Source organism: Clarias gariepinus, chromosome 15 (assembly GCF_024256425.1).
Source record: "Clarias gariepinus isolate MV-2021 ecotype Netherlands chromosome 15, CGAR_prim_01v2, whole genome shotgun sequence".
Taxonomy (NCBI): domain Eukaryota; kingdom Metazoa; phylum Chordata; class Actinopteri; order Siluriformes; family Clariidae; genus Clarias; species Clarias gariepinus.
In genome coordinates this window covers 27413264-27428873 of record NC_071114.1, presented here as the reverse complement: position 1 = coordinate 27428873, position 15610 = coordinate 27413264, and positions in this window count along the sequence as shown.

Genomic DNA, 15610 nt, shown 5'->3' with positions numbered 1-15610 from the left:
AATCATCAAGGATCATTTACATTTACATCTGGCAGACGTTCTTTTCCGGATTGACTAACAAAAGTGCTTTTAAGTTTCTGTCATTGGATAGACCCTTACATTCCATTCGTTAAATGTTCACGGGAACGACTGCAGTGGGCTCTGAGCCTCCTCTGCCAGGAGTGTCCTTCATGGACGTACGGCTTTTTAAAAAACATTTCCACCATTCAAATGTATTACTTCAGATAAGAGTCTCATCAGTGTACTGTGCTTGAAGTCGTCTCTAAATCTCAACTGGTTTTACGCTTTTATTCACGAGAAAGTTCATCGCAAGTCCCGGTTTGACTTGAACGCCCCTTGTAGTTACAGTTTCAGTTACATATGTTGTGGAAATGCCATGAAACAACTTGGTACTTGTTATTAAGGCTGTACCCAGTATAACCTCACTAATTTATCATCATGGGGCATCACAAAAAAAAAAAAAAAACTAAACGCAGGCCACACACACACACACACACAGACTTTTTAAGAATGTGCTGGTGGACGTATAAGCTCCCTGTTTGACAAACTTTTGAAATAGCTTTGATTATCATATCATTGAAGTTTTGGCATGCCTTCATATCAGGTAAATGCACGAAAAACTCCTGGCTATGTGAGAACAAATGCGAGAAATTTGTTTATGTTATGTTAACGACTGAGGGTTATGTGCTAGTCACGCGGCTCTCTATCTGATTGTGTAGTTAAAGAGGTCTAGATGATATGAGCGTAGTAGAAACAAGTTAACGGTTTAGAGAGCGTTTTGAACAGAGTTGTTTTCCCTTTTATGTTTTACCTTGATGCATCTGACTAAGTACCTTATTAACACGAGTACATTCTTAAATCATGTAATATATAAAGAATAAAATACTACAGGCCTGCTGGTATGGGGGAAAAACCAGCACACACCAAAGTGTTTCATTCTTCTTATAGTATATAAGTTGTCAGCAGCTATAATATTTGATTTCTTACTAAACAAGCGCATTTTGAATCTTCATGGGGTGTTCAAGTCAAACCGTGGTGAAATTCGACAAAAATTTATGGTTAAAACTGATTGATATAATGATACAAAAGATTTCAAACACAGTCTACTGATGAGACTCTTAGCCGCAATAAAACATATGAATGGTGCAAACATTTTAAAACGACACTGTAAGTCATTTTGTTGATCGTTTAGCATGTGGAACGGCTGATCCTTAAAAAAAACAATGGATAAAGCGTCTCCAACTTGTGGAGAGGAGCATCTGTTTGTAGGAACTGTACACACAATCAGTCACCAACACCACTTGCATGTTACAGAGGCTCCGTACAGCCCTGACCTTGTCATAAGTCTGATCACAGCACCAGCGTACTGAGAAAACTTTCTACCTTGATGGTATCCGAGCACTAGTGAAACACTGGAATAAGTGCATTAGTGTAGCAGGGGGTTATATTTAGATTATATCTATTATTCTGCACAATCAAAAGGCCCGACAAATTTAGAGTATAAAAAAGATGTCGAGTTTCCACTCTTACAATTGTTGCTAAGACTATGATTTTAAAATTGAGGACTGCTGTGGATCTGACATAATTGCAAACTTTTGTCTTTTTTTTTCACATTTTTTCCTATTTGTCATTTTCATGTTGCAAATCCAGGTCGGATTATATATACATATTTTGCATGACATGCTATGACTTTGAATCATTAATCATTTATTCCTGGCCATCATGAGGAACGCCACTGCTCGAGCTGCCTACGACTGACCACGGAAAGACTACATACAGTAGAACTACAAATCAGAGAAAACCATAGGTCTGATCCACACAATCCTACTACACAAAAACAACCACACAAAACAATCTGTCGCAAAAATGTTAAAGGTACCATAGTGTTAGGGTTTCCTGACATGTTCCATAGATTATGGGAACTTTCCTAGGCTCCTCTTTCTTTGGTACCCCTCTTCCTCCTTATTCCTTATATGGCAGTTCTTTTCATGGTTCCTTTCCCTCTCTTTTGTTTCCTGGGATTTCATTCGAACATGCAAATGACTCATGCTCTTTTGATGTAGCATCATGTATGTCCTCAGAAAATGGCTGAGAACAAGAACAAAAAAAAAAGCTTTTCCATGAAAAACTAAAGAACATTTAATACTCCATCATGTACATGAGTGCACATTCGAGATATAAGGATACAAGGAATGAAATAAAAGAAAACAAATTCATAAATTAAGAACAATAAGACTTTCCAAACAATTAACACCAATGTAATGGCACCGATTTCTCTTTTACCCCACACACACTCATCCACCTATAATGTTGTCTATTACCTTAATACACTGCCGTAGATAAAATCTCACATACAGCAACATATTTTCATTTACAGCATTTGGTAGAGGCCCTTGTCCAGAGCAAAATACATTTTATCTCATTATACGTCTGAGCAGTTGAGGGTTCAGAGCCTTGCTCAAGGGCCCAACAATGGCAACTTGGTGGGGCTGGGATTTGAACCCGGCACCTGCCGATCAGTAGTTCAATGCCTTGGCCACTGAGCTACCTCTGGGACATAGAACCTGACTTGTGCTTCTTCAATAAACACAAAGAAAAAGTATAATAAAGGAAGTCAACCTTCACACCATCGTCTTAATCATCGTCTATACCGATTTATCCTTTATACAGGGCATTGGGGGGTCTGAAGCCTATACCAGGAGACTTAGGATACGAGGCGGGGTACACCCTGGACACTCCACACACATACACACACTACTGGTAATTTGGGAACACCAATTGGACTGTGTACCCGGAGGGAACCCACTAAGCACGAAAAGAACATGCAAACTCCATTTAAACAGATCCTGAGACAAAAACCGAACCCTGGAATTGCAGGACGACAGTGCTAACCAATACAACACCCTGCCACCCCTGTTGCACTATGTCTAATATTATTGATTTTTTTAGAGACAAGGTGAAGAACGCCCCTCCTACCTGCTACGTTATCATGTATGGCTATGTAGGTCACACAGTACAGAGTGTTACACATTACACAGACTTTGGAGGTGATGTGTACTCCAATCCGTTCCCAAGTAAAAGCAGCCTTAGTGTGTCTTTGCTAGCTGATGCACTGCAGTAGCCGAACTGCACTATTGGAAATCCTTTCTTTTCTCTCTGTGAACTACGATATATGTATATTTATAATACGGAGTATTATGTGGATGAATAAATATAAATCTGTTCCATGAGCACACTGAGTTTATTTACAGCATAGCCTACAAAAAAAACTGCAAGTTATTAATAACTTAATAAATGAGGCTTGACAATTTTCTGCTTTTCATTATCATTTGGATCAAGCTTAAACATTTACCACCAACAACCCCCGGTCTACAGCCGGTAAGTGCAAGTACATAAAAAAAAAGAAAAGCCGTAAACGCAGCTCTCTGACCTCGTATGCACTTCAGTGCCCATTAAGGCTTTCTTTTATCATTAACATGCTGTAAATCCGCCGAGTAACAGGTGGTGACCAGGATCTTTACACACGGTCGTGTTAAAACGTCTCGCTCGGCTCCGACGACTCGCCGCACAGATCATTCATCATTGCAATTCTCGCTCGCCCAAAGGTGTTTGAGCAAATATTTTGTCATAAGCATGGATTCGATGAACAACCTGCACTGACCTTCGCCCAGATAATGGAACTAAACAAAGCCGTGAGGGTTTCTTGTCTGGTTATACAGTCGGACGCAGAATTACTGGCACAAGCGACAAGCAAAAAGTTTAATGTATGCGGAAATCTTAACTTTAGTTTATTTACATTTAATAAATCTAGATGGGGAATCCATCAATATTTAGACGGTTCGCCAGAAGAAAGGCTTGACTTTTATTAAATCACAAATGCAGCACCTGGATTTCACTAGAACTGGACCGTTAACTGGAACTGAATTCTATGAGACTATGAACTATGTTCGCATAAATTGATGTGGGATAAGTATACAGTATGTTGTGATGGGGAGCTGTTTTCCTCCACATGCCCTGGGAAACATATTAGCATCATATACAGCATCAAAAACTCCATGAAGAAATCACACCATAAAGAGATATTTATTAAAAAGGAAAATCAGGTTCTGGTTGGATCGTCCAGTAGGGCAGTGATCCAAAAGTGATCCATAGCCTGGAACGATTCACTGCTTACTGTTGTGCAATCTCAATAACAGAAAAGGACAGAGTGCGGTTACGAGTGCTGTAGTGTTACAGAAATTATCTTATACAAAGCATTAAAGGCAGGGGTGCCAATAACTCTGACACACGGTTTGACTTTGTTAAAAAATCATTAGCATGAGAATGTAGATCATTCATCTAGACTGTCAGAATCTCATTGAACGAAGGTTATGAATTGACATAAGCCATTCATCAAACGTTTTGAATATCTACTGGTTCTCAGCCTCGAGAGCAGCTCAACTTTTACAGCTGTTTCTCCTGTAACTTTGTTTGCCGCACTTGACTTTTACTTCTTCTGTGATTATTGCTCAAGTGCACTGAAGTTCCTTCACCTCCTGGATTCTGTGTGTACTGTATTGAATATGGGCTATGATCAAGAACATCTGTGACTCTAAATGTTAAAAGGTTTGACAACAGGATGGTCTTGACTAACATGGTGTTAGTGCCAGAGAGGCTCCTTTCAATATTTTGGGAATTGCTGACTTTTGGTTGAAGTTTATCCAGAATGGTATGAAAAACAAAAAACATCATGTTCTGCAGGAGGAAAAATTTCCTGTCGATGAAAGAAGTCAAAAGAGAATGGCCAAGAACTGGTTCAAATTCAAGGAACTCTATGATCATTTGAATAACCATCCTTAACAACTGTGGTAGATAGAAAAACATCCCAGAACGCATAACACGCCAAACCTTGAGGAACGTCAAGCATGTCAGGTTCTGAAAGTATGAGTCACATGATGTCATTTTCTTTTTCCTCCTATGTCCTGATGTGTTTGTTTTTTTTTTTATCCCACTTGAACTGATTTCCCCGCAGGTGGCACAGTGGCTCACTGATTAGCACTCGCAACTTGCACTTCCAGGTTCCGGGTTCACGGCTCTGTGTGCATGGAGGTTGCTTGTTTTCCCTGCGCTTGGTGTCCAAAAGCATGCAGATTAGGTTAATTGCCGTTTGCAAATTGCTCGTAGTATATGTTTGTGTGACCTCTGATTGATTGTCTCCTGGGATCGCCTTTAGGCCCCCCGCGGCCCTGTATAGATGATAAAGACGATCCGTGAATGAGACGGAGATTTCCCCAGCCCATGATGATCAACAAAAGTTTTTTTTTTTCTTCATTTTTTGCCCCCCATCCATTTCTCACTCATGTCCTTTTAGGATCTAGAGTCTAGACTGGGCATATGTTTTTTTTATTAGAATAAGCAAATTTCCTTCAATTAAAGCTTAATTGCACCAAGGGTGCCAATACTTTTGGACATGCAGAAGGACATCAAAACATCCAAATATTGACCATAACATGACATAATCTCTAAGAAAATGTTAAACTGGTAAAAATTTTAATACAAGCATTGTATCTTGGGGTGTTTGAGTCGCGGATGCTGTGTTGTTTTTTTTTTTTTGCCCAGTCCGTCTCTTGACAGGCTTTGTTGCCTCGAGAGACTTGTGACTCACTGGTGTCAAAGGTGCATCTGCACTCAGCCGTTCACTGTCATCCCTCCCTGTCGCATTTCACTGTCATCGAAAAAATGCTTTGAACTCCCAAGAGTGACTTTGTCAAGACTCCAAGAAAGAAACACAAATTGCTCCAGAACACATCACCCATTTCGCACGGTCCAGGGCTGACTGGGAGACGCGAGTACTCAGGACAAAAGCCTCTTTGTACCCAGAAGTCGACCAGATTTGAAAAATTGCACGGGTTTGGTAGTTGAGCTACCGTTCAAGCCGGGTCTAAACGCATCCTGAGTGTAAAGCGTAGGTCACTCGCAGTCACGTTCACATGCAGTCTGCCTCCTTTACATTCACATCAGACACAGGGAAGAAAAAAAAACAAAAAAACAGTCATGCTGGAAAATTGCTCAGGAGCCTGACGAACACCTGAAGACTGTAAACAATCAGCTTGGGAAACTTCCCAAAATGAAATAATGCTAATCTTTAAAGAGCAGCTTTAGTCCTTTTGTGCATAAACGTGCGAAAAAACACACGTCTTCCATCTCTGCCACGAGGCTTGCGCTCCATTTCATATTCATTAAGCGCATTGGAGTTAATAAACGGCAGCGTGCTAACAAAAAACAGCCAGCCTCTGAACTGCAAACCGGCCAGAAGTAACGAAATTTAAAAAAGAAAAAAAGAAAGGCAATTACATCCATAATGAGATACGTTGATTAAATGCTTAACTATAGGGTTGCTATGAACGTTAGATATCGATACAAAGCAAATAATATAAAAATGATGTATCAGAGATCAGCTTGGAAACTCAAACATGGGCACTGAGGACTGGAGAGAGAGAGATAGAGAGAGAGAAAAGATAAGAAAGAAATGATTTCATTTCTCACTCTTCATAACTCTGGTTTTTAATGAAGTCCTTGGAGAAAGAGAAAAAAGTTCGCAGACACGAACTACTGCAAACAAATAGAAGCTTTGTGCTGGCACTTTTCTTCGTCCTCCTTTCAGTGAAAAAAACAAGAAGCCCAAGTGTAATTAAATCCAGCAGCTGGTTTTTAGCAACAGGCCAGCCACATCCGTTTCATTAAGGATCTTTGTTAAGTGTTTGGATGAAGCAACAGCTCAAGCCCTTGTAAACACTCCATGTTGTTAGCTCCTGGTTACAATCCAGGCTTTTGGGCTCGATTCTTTATTATATGGAAAGAAGGATGTGGGCAAACACAACTGTTTTTCAAACGAGAAGAATTTTAACTGGAGTCATTAGTGATGTTTTTTTCCATTCTTTAAAGCAATGATTCTGGACTATCTATTAGTTCAATGTAGATTGTTTTTTGCTTTCATGCTCAACCAGTAGGACACCATTAAGGATTTTGGAACTTCACATGTTCCAGGCTTTGAGCTCAGCTCAGTGTCCCTCAATGAATGTTCTTTTCCATGTTTGTTTTGGGTTTCTTCCGTGTTCTCCGCCTCTCTTTCATGTAGATTGATTAATGACCCTAAATGTGATCACAAGTGTGTACGCATTAGGGGTGTCTCATCCAAGGTTTATCCTGGACAGTCTTCAGATCCATTACAAACTTGACGCAGATAAACAGTTTATTGAAGACGAATGTACTTCCAATTCCATCATTGTTCGTTTATTTAATAAGTCATTGGTGAATTGAATGGTTTCAGTGAACTATAACATCACGACAATGAATAATCATTGCTGTACTGTAAGTAGGAAAGTTATGTTGATGAGGACCTACAGTATACACACACACACACACACACATAATTGCACATTCCAACTAACATACAACAGGTAATTTAGAAATAAAAGAGAGCATATTTTAGATGGTGGGAGGAAACCCAGCGAGACCAGAAAGAAAATGCAAACTCCAAGGACATAACCAGAGGCAATAATTGAACTCCAAACCCCTTGGATGTCCACTTTTTTCCTTTATCTAATCCCACCCACCCATTTTTTCTTTACCCCTAGCCAATGTCCTTCTAGGGGCTCTGTAGGAAACTGAAACTAGACTGGGCATATATTTATTTCTTTATCCTATTATTCTTCATCCCAAATTTTCCTTTAATTAAAGCTTACTTCTGGACATGCAGAAGGACATAAAAATGTTAAGATTCTAATATAATATTACGGCGTGTGCAGTATAAACCTTGACACTTGATTTATCAAACGTATTATAGTATTTTGGACATTGGGACGGAAATCACTAAGACCCATTAAAAAAAAAGGCAAACTTCATGCACACAACCTAGAGGCAATATTCGTACCTCGAATACGAAGGTCCAAAAGGCAGTGCTAACTCTGACTCCACTGGGCCATCAGATATCCACAAATATCTGGAAATTTTGTAAAAAGTGACTATATAACCGAAAGGTTGCCAGAAAGGTTTGCGTGGCATCTGGTTATGAAAAAATTATTGCCCCAGTGGATGTACCGTGGTGTTTGTATGGGTGAGACAGGGGTATTTGATATGTGATAGAGCTGAGGTCAAGTAACTGAGCCAGAATGCACACACCTGATGACCTCATGATCTGTTTCTAAAGGATCTCTATTATTTCGCAATCATATACGTAGTTGTGGGGTTGATTCTTGATATTGAGTATAAAATCAAAAAGGTCTAGCCACGCCCACAGCTAGGAAAACTTAGCCAGCATTAGGGTACGAACTTAATAGAGACGGTTGCTGGTTTGGACGGTCTAGTGAACAGCTAACAGGGTCGTAAACACTAAATCAGATGTGAAAATTAGATTTAGTCACTCATGCGAACTTTGGTGCCAGGAAGTAGAAACAGCCATACTGTAGAAAGACAGAACGTCTGGCTCGTTTTCATCCAGAGTGCAGAGCAAACCCTGCGTCTGGCACGACGATGGAGGAGGCAAAGACTTGGAGGCTTCAATGCTAATTAAATCTGTCTTTTATGGAGAATTTTAAAGGCTTCTATGTCACAGTTAAGATTCCAGGACATGATGGGGCGCGCGTCTTCCTCTTAATAAACTCACCGGAGCCGTCTCACGTCTGAACTCGAGGCGAGCATGGGTCATTACGATGGAACAAACACGATACCGTGCATGACTCGAATGTTCAAGATAGACAGTGAAGAAAAAAAAAAGGATAAAAGTTATCTGATTTCTAATGCTAATCACTTCCTGGTTTCTCTCTTGCTCCAAAAGTCTGAAATATGAATGTCTTCTTGCCTTCCTTCATCGGTAGTAGCCGTACATTATGTCTCCCTCGCACTCTCACTCTCTCTTTCCCACTTACACACACACACACACACACACTGTGGTAAGAAGGCCAGGATCGTAAACGGCCTCAGGACAGCTCCCTCAAGCCCAGCATGGCCGTCTCCACACAGTAAACACGTTTATCTTCAGTGAACAGAATCTCTTCATGGCCGCTTTAAAGCTCTGCCACTAGCTGGAGAAAAGATTCAAGTCAGGTTCTCCATCACACACACACACACACGGAGCAAAGCCGTCCAGTCCGACACCGCAGCACATCAATACTGCTCATTACTTTATATTCTAATGAAGCAGATTTGAAGAGCATGGCGACATTTCCATAAAACGAAGCAGAAACCGATCTCTACCAGATTAGCATAAAAGCTAGCAGATCCCATACAGGAAACGGCTTCGCATATCAGCTGCCGCGGGATTAGCGGATTTGTTAAGAGTTCATAAGTTCAGTTCAACAATCAAATGAGGTTTAATGAAAAATGCGCCCGAGGCAGAAGAGTGTTTACCTGCGGCAAAGAACGACTTATTTTCAGCTCGCAGTATTGCGTAATATTAAGACCAAGGCGTATCAAGTGCAGTATTGTTTAACACTGAAATATGAGCCTCATTTTTACATTTTAGGTAAAAAAATAATAATAATAATAAAATCCCTCCAGATTTACAAAATCTTTATAACACTTTTTTTTTTTAACTCACATTGATGGACACCAGTTGTAGTTGTGTAATGCAAAGGGTGTGTGCACGCTACAGCTCATCTGCATTAGGCGACGCCCAATATGACGCCATATAAGGCGAAACAAAGTGCAAAATGAGAACAAAATGTTGAAGGGGGAAAAAACAGAAGATATTTTAAATGACATAATCACCAATGAAAAATATTGATCGATAAATTATTGAGAAAAACCTCCTTATGGGGTTTTTAATAAAACTTTTTTTCTGGCACAGGTTTTACGTTGGATGCTCTTCCTGACACAACCCATTCCATTTTCTAACTGGGTTTCGGGACCAGCAATGCATGCAGTAGCAGGGTAGTATGGGGTGCGGCATCACCTCAACAGTGGGGCTTAAACCCAGATTCTCAAATCCCTATACCAACAATTTAGCCACCTGATCCACCATTACAGTTCAATATTTTGCTGGGTTTAAATATGTTGCTGCTGTCCATGAAGGTCATGATGGGATACGAGCATTAGGTAAAGTTAATGTTAATCATTTGCCTTTACAGAATCATAATGGACGTTTGTATGAAAGGTGAATGTGTATGAACCAAAATTATTAGATTGTCCCTTTTGCTAAATACAGTAAATGTAAATGATTGGCACCCCATCCAGGGTGGACCCTCCCTCATGCTCAACGTCTCCTGGGATTGGCACCCGGGACCCTGTACAGGATAAGCGCTATAGAAAATGAATGTTAGAAACTGTTGTGTTAATGCTGACACTCATGGTTCAACCGTTTTTATTTGAACTAATTTAGTTAGTTATTGTAACATGTTACCAAGTATAACTCTGGAATGGTTAAATAAATAATCTAAAAAATTCAAAGGTCTAATCTTTATTCCACAGCACATTAAAAACAGTTCTAAAGCAAAACTAGGTCATGAGCTTATCTCTTAAAATAAATTCTCTTTATAATCCAATGTTCATAGAAGCGATGTCTGTTTTCCACGCGAGCAAATCTGGCACTCAAACTCTGTCGAGAGTCTACAGGGGTTTTACATTTGGAGTACTCAGAACTTTAGACCATTTTTTTTTCATTAATTTGCACCACAGAAGTTTGCTCAAAGGATTAAAAAAAAACTTCAACTCGAGTTGGCTCGCCCTCCCCGTCCCCGTCCTCGTCCCCGTCCTCGTCCCCGTCCCCGAACCACGACTCGAAGCTGACTCTTGCATATCTATTGTTGGAGCTGTAATTTGCTCCATGTACCATATGCCTCGCTCGGTCCGCTTCTTAAAGCTCCTCTATACGCTGACGTCCTCCTGGGAAAAAAAAAAGAAAAAAAAAAAGCACATCACAGCCCGGACCCACATGGTTCATATGTCACTGCGATGTTTACCAAAAGGAACGAGGAGGAGATTGTGCGGAGGAAAGCAGTTCTCCTCCTGTTACTGCACCTGATCAGGTTCCAGCAGGGCACTGGGAAGGAAAGAGGCATGGGAAAGAGAGAGAGAGAGGCGAGACTGAGGGAGCTCTGTTTATGTATATGTGTGTGTGTGTGTGTGTGGGTGAGAGAGAGAGAGACGGAAATGGTGATAAAATGCGTTCCAATATGTTTAATATTTTTAATAGGTTTGAATCATATTTTATTCCACAGCTCTGCTAATTCATTGAACTCTGATTAGTCAGAGGCGCCGATTATGCGCAACGTGGGCAAATCCCATCCTAGCATTTAACAAGCTATGGTTTCCATAGTAACAGATCATTCACAGGGACTTGTATGGAAACCAGCTACAGAACCCAAAGTTAATAACGATAAGGAGCCTTTGATCTCATTTTACAAAGAATAAGGTGAAGAGATGTTTATGCAAGTTGTTAATAGAATGTGATGCTTTCACAAGCTGTGTGTGAAAACAGGATCTAATCTGACTATAAATGAACTACTACCGCGACGTGCAATTCTTTAATCAATAAAACTAGTCAAACTGCTGTGTTACGAGAGGCATTAAAGTAAGCATAACTCTGCTTTATGGTTTTATTTTTGCTTTGTATTTTACATGTGATGAGGTCTGAAATTTTGCGACCACAATGAAACTCTAACATCTCCTTTGTGTGTGTGTGTGTGTGTGTGGGTGCTTGTGTTACCTGTGATGGATTGGCACCCCATCCAGGGCGTACCCCACCATGTACCCCAAATGCCCTGGAATACTGTAGGCTCCAGACCTCCCGCATCCGTGTACAGGGTAAAGCGGTATATAGGAGGTGTGTGTGAGAGTGAATGTTCATTATGTTAAAATTTTAATATTCAACATTCTGCATTATTTCCAGGTCCGTATTTAAACGGAAGCGAATTTGACAAACGGACCATTTCATTTGTACAAAGAAGGTCAGATTCCCCTCAAGCTTAATGATTCCTATTGCTTCAGTGTTTAGTCGGCACTCTGATGGATTTGATCTAAAACGTATCATAAGGTTCCTCACAAACTTGTGACATCAATGCCAAAGCAAATTAAACAAACCAAATACTAATAGGTTCTGAAATTCGTGTCGATATTTCCAAGATTCGACTTCTCAGTGAAACAATTTGTAATAAAAGTTGTCATGTTAAGTTAGAAAAGAATGCAAAACACCAGCGCTTCCACTCAAGCTCTCAGACTTTTAGTCCCCTCTGTATTTCACACTCACTTCCCAGAGAGTTCTGGTATGAGAACGAGAGGAATTTGGACACGTTGCCCAAACCAAAACACGAGAAGAAAAAACAAAGCCAGAGAAGTATCGCGGCTCTCAACACATCACGATGAGCCGATGAAACATGGATGCCTCGTCGCTTCAAGAAGAACATGAAGCACAATTTAAGAGAAAGTGCCTGATCAGTTCATCTGTATTAAGCATGAAGGCTGGGGGAAATGTATTGTTTTAAATAAAGATGGGTCACACTGTTCTTACTCACAATTTTTTATTTTTTTAATGACACGAAGAAAGAATAAAATGTTCACAAAAGCATTCAGGTCAGATTTTAGAATATAAATGTCACCATTAGCGTCATTTATAAAAGCAGAATCGCTGCTTAAGTCCAGTCGTGTCTCATTTTTACAGCATGTCCGGGCCTTTTCAGATTAACTAATATAATCAGGCTGAATCAGGTGCCACTGTGCCATCGACTAGGCATGAAGTTAATGAGAGGCGATTAGACCCAGCACACACACACACACACACACACACACACACACTTTGCAGTTAATGGGATTGTGTCAGAAGAAGCACAAGTGGACGGAAATTACTTTGCGGCTCACCTACAATTTTGAGTCCAGAAAACGCTTGCCAGTAGCGCTGTTATGCGGTTAGAAAAAGTTTACACACCCCTGATAAAACGGCATGTTTTTGTGTGGTTAAAAAAAACTCAAAAAAAAAAAAAAAAGATAAATCAGGTCAGCAAAAAAAAAGTGAAAAAACTTATAATAGTCTGGTTGCATAACTTAACTAACTAACTGCCATAACCCCCTTTTATAATAAGGAGTGTGGCTAGGTTCAAAATTAACCACTCACTCATTGTCTAAACCACTTTATCTTGTGTACAGTGTCGTGGGGGGCCTGAAGCCTATCACAGGAGAATTAGGGCACAAGGCGGGGTACACCCCGGACAGAGTGCTGATCCTTCACAGCTCATCCACACACTACGGGCGATTTGCCTAATCTGCATGTCTTTAGACTGTTGTCATGCAAACTCCATGCATGCATACAGACCACGAGTTGGGACTCGAACCCGGACCCTGGAGATGCAAGACGACAGTGCTAACCACTAAGCCACTGTGCCACCCAAAATAAACCAAACTCATCAATCAAGTAATAATTAAACAGCACTCATCCATGCAATGATTCTTATTTACCCCAAATAAAGACCAGCTGTTTCTGTAACATTTTATGTTTTAGTTTTGCCTGATGATGCCATGGTTGGCAAAGGGATTAGATATTTGACTGATTAAAAGAATAATGATAAAATAATTCCTAAAATATGAGCCTAACTATAGCACACTAAAGGCCATCATCAAAAAGTGGAGAAAATGGGGTACCACGGTGACATTACCAAGAACAAATCAAAAAATTGCACAAAAAGACAAAAGACAAATTCTTACCAGGTGGGCTGCCAAGAGACCTGCGGTGACATTAAAGGAGCTGCAGGAATATCTGACAAGTACTGATTACTCTCTGCATGTGACAACAATCTCTCATTCTTCACATGTTTGGGCTAAGGATGGAAGCCATGCACACGAAAAAATTCAAATCCAAGTAAATCACTCTGCAAATCCATGTTATGTGATAAGATTACAGATTTAAAAGTATCGCTAAATATGAAACATGGTGGTGGTGGAATCATGCTTCAGGTCTGCTTTTCTGCGAATAAATATTGCCAAGTCAAGATTTGCCAGACTTTTACCCCAAAACACTGAGGACTGTAATGCAATTAAAAGAGGCTTCAATATGGTCTTGATCATAGTTACGTTCTCAGAGGTGTTCAAGTCAAACCGGGACTTTTGAGTGTGCAGAATGACAGAACACAGTTATGTGAGAAATAAACTCCTTTTATTTTTCTGTATAATTCCCTGTTACACTTATGTACTTATCACTAGTGCTTAACTACTGTACCATCAAGGTAGAAAGTTTTCTTAGTACACCAGAGCCATGATCTGACTGCCTGCTTCATGTTTGATCGGGTATGCCACTGGCTGAATGTTCATGTGACAACAATCTCTCATTCTTCACATGAATGGTGCGAATGCAGTGGGCTCAGAGCCACCTCGGCCAGGATAATCTTTTATGGACGTACGGCCTTCTTTAAAATATTGGCACCATCAAATGTTTTACTGCGACTATGAGTCTCATCACCGTACTGTGCTTGAAGTCTTTTATAAATGTCAAATCCATCAGTTTAATGACTTGAAGTTTCAAACCAGAAATTTCATCACAAGTCCTGGTTTCATTTGAACAGCGCTGGTAGCAAGGTTTTTCCTTTGTTTTGCTCCTAAAACTTTTTCTCAGTATTTGATTAATTCTGATTAATTCTCATGACCTTTATTTGTATACACTGTAATTTACCACTGAGGGTAGAAAAAGTCAGACATGATTATCTCAGTGTGTGTGTGCGTGCGTTAATATTTTAATAATTCCTTTGTTTTTTTGTTGTTTAAATTAATCAGCTGGTTGAACTCCAAAACCCAAAAAATTATTTATTATAGAATAAAAATGTTTTTTTTCCATCTGTAGATTTTTGTAAATAAAAGCACCTTTAGGTGAGTGTATATACACACTAATATACACACACACACTATATATATATATATATTGTAGCGTTTTTACGCCGGAAAGAATGCTGGAGAGACGAGTGAGCTTATTTGCTGCCCAATGCAATGGCTGGGAGTACTTTATTAGGCACACAGCAGGTATGGCATGAGCAGCACCTTCACTCAGGAGCCTACATCCAATTCAGCGTCAGCCTGAACTGGAGCACATTTGACACGTCACACCCCCACACACACAAACAGGGCCGAAGCCACCAACCCAAACACCTTTCCCCAACATGGTGAACACACCGACACTATATATATATATATTAGTGCTGTCAATCGATAAAAAACAAATTAACTAATTAATCGCACAATTTTTTGCAATTAATCGCGTTTAATCACAATTAAAAGACTGAAACTTTTTGGATATGTAAATGTAAATAATTAATGTAAACTCAAGACAATGAAACTATTTAAATTCAAATATGATTGTTTATTGGAATTTTTGTTTAACTTGTAACACAGATTTTCTCATGTACAGTAAACAACATACCTGCAATAAACCATCAATATTCTCCAAATTAACTGTTGGCTTGAAAGCCATATTTATTACAGAAATAAAAACACAGGTATGTGCCATTTGTGTCATTTGAATTTCAATACAATCAATGCAATTTACATTGGCGAGGCCCTGTAAAGATTGATTTGGTGGGGTGTTTTGCTTTTAAGTGATATGTCAAAGACGAATTACTTCTCTGGTATTTAAATTCGGCTTTGCAAAATGTACAGA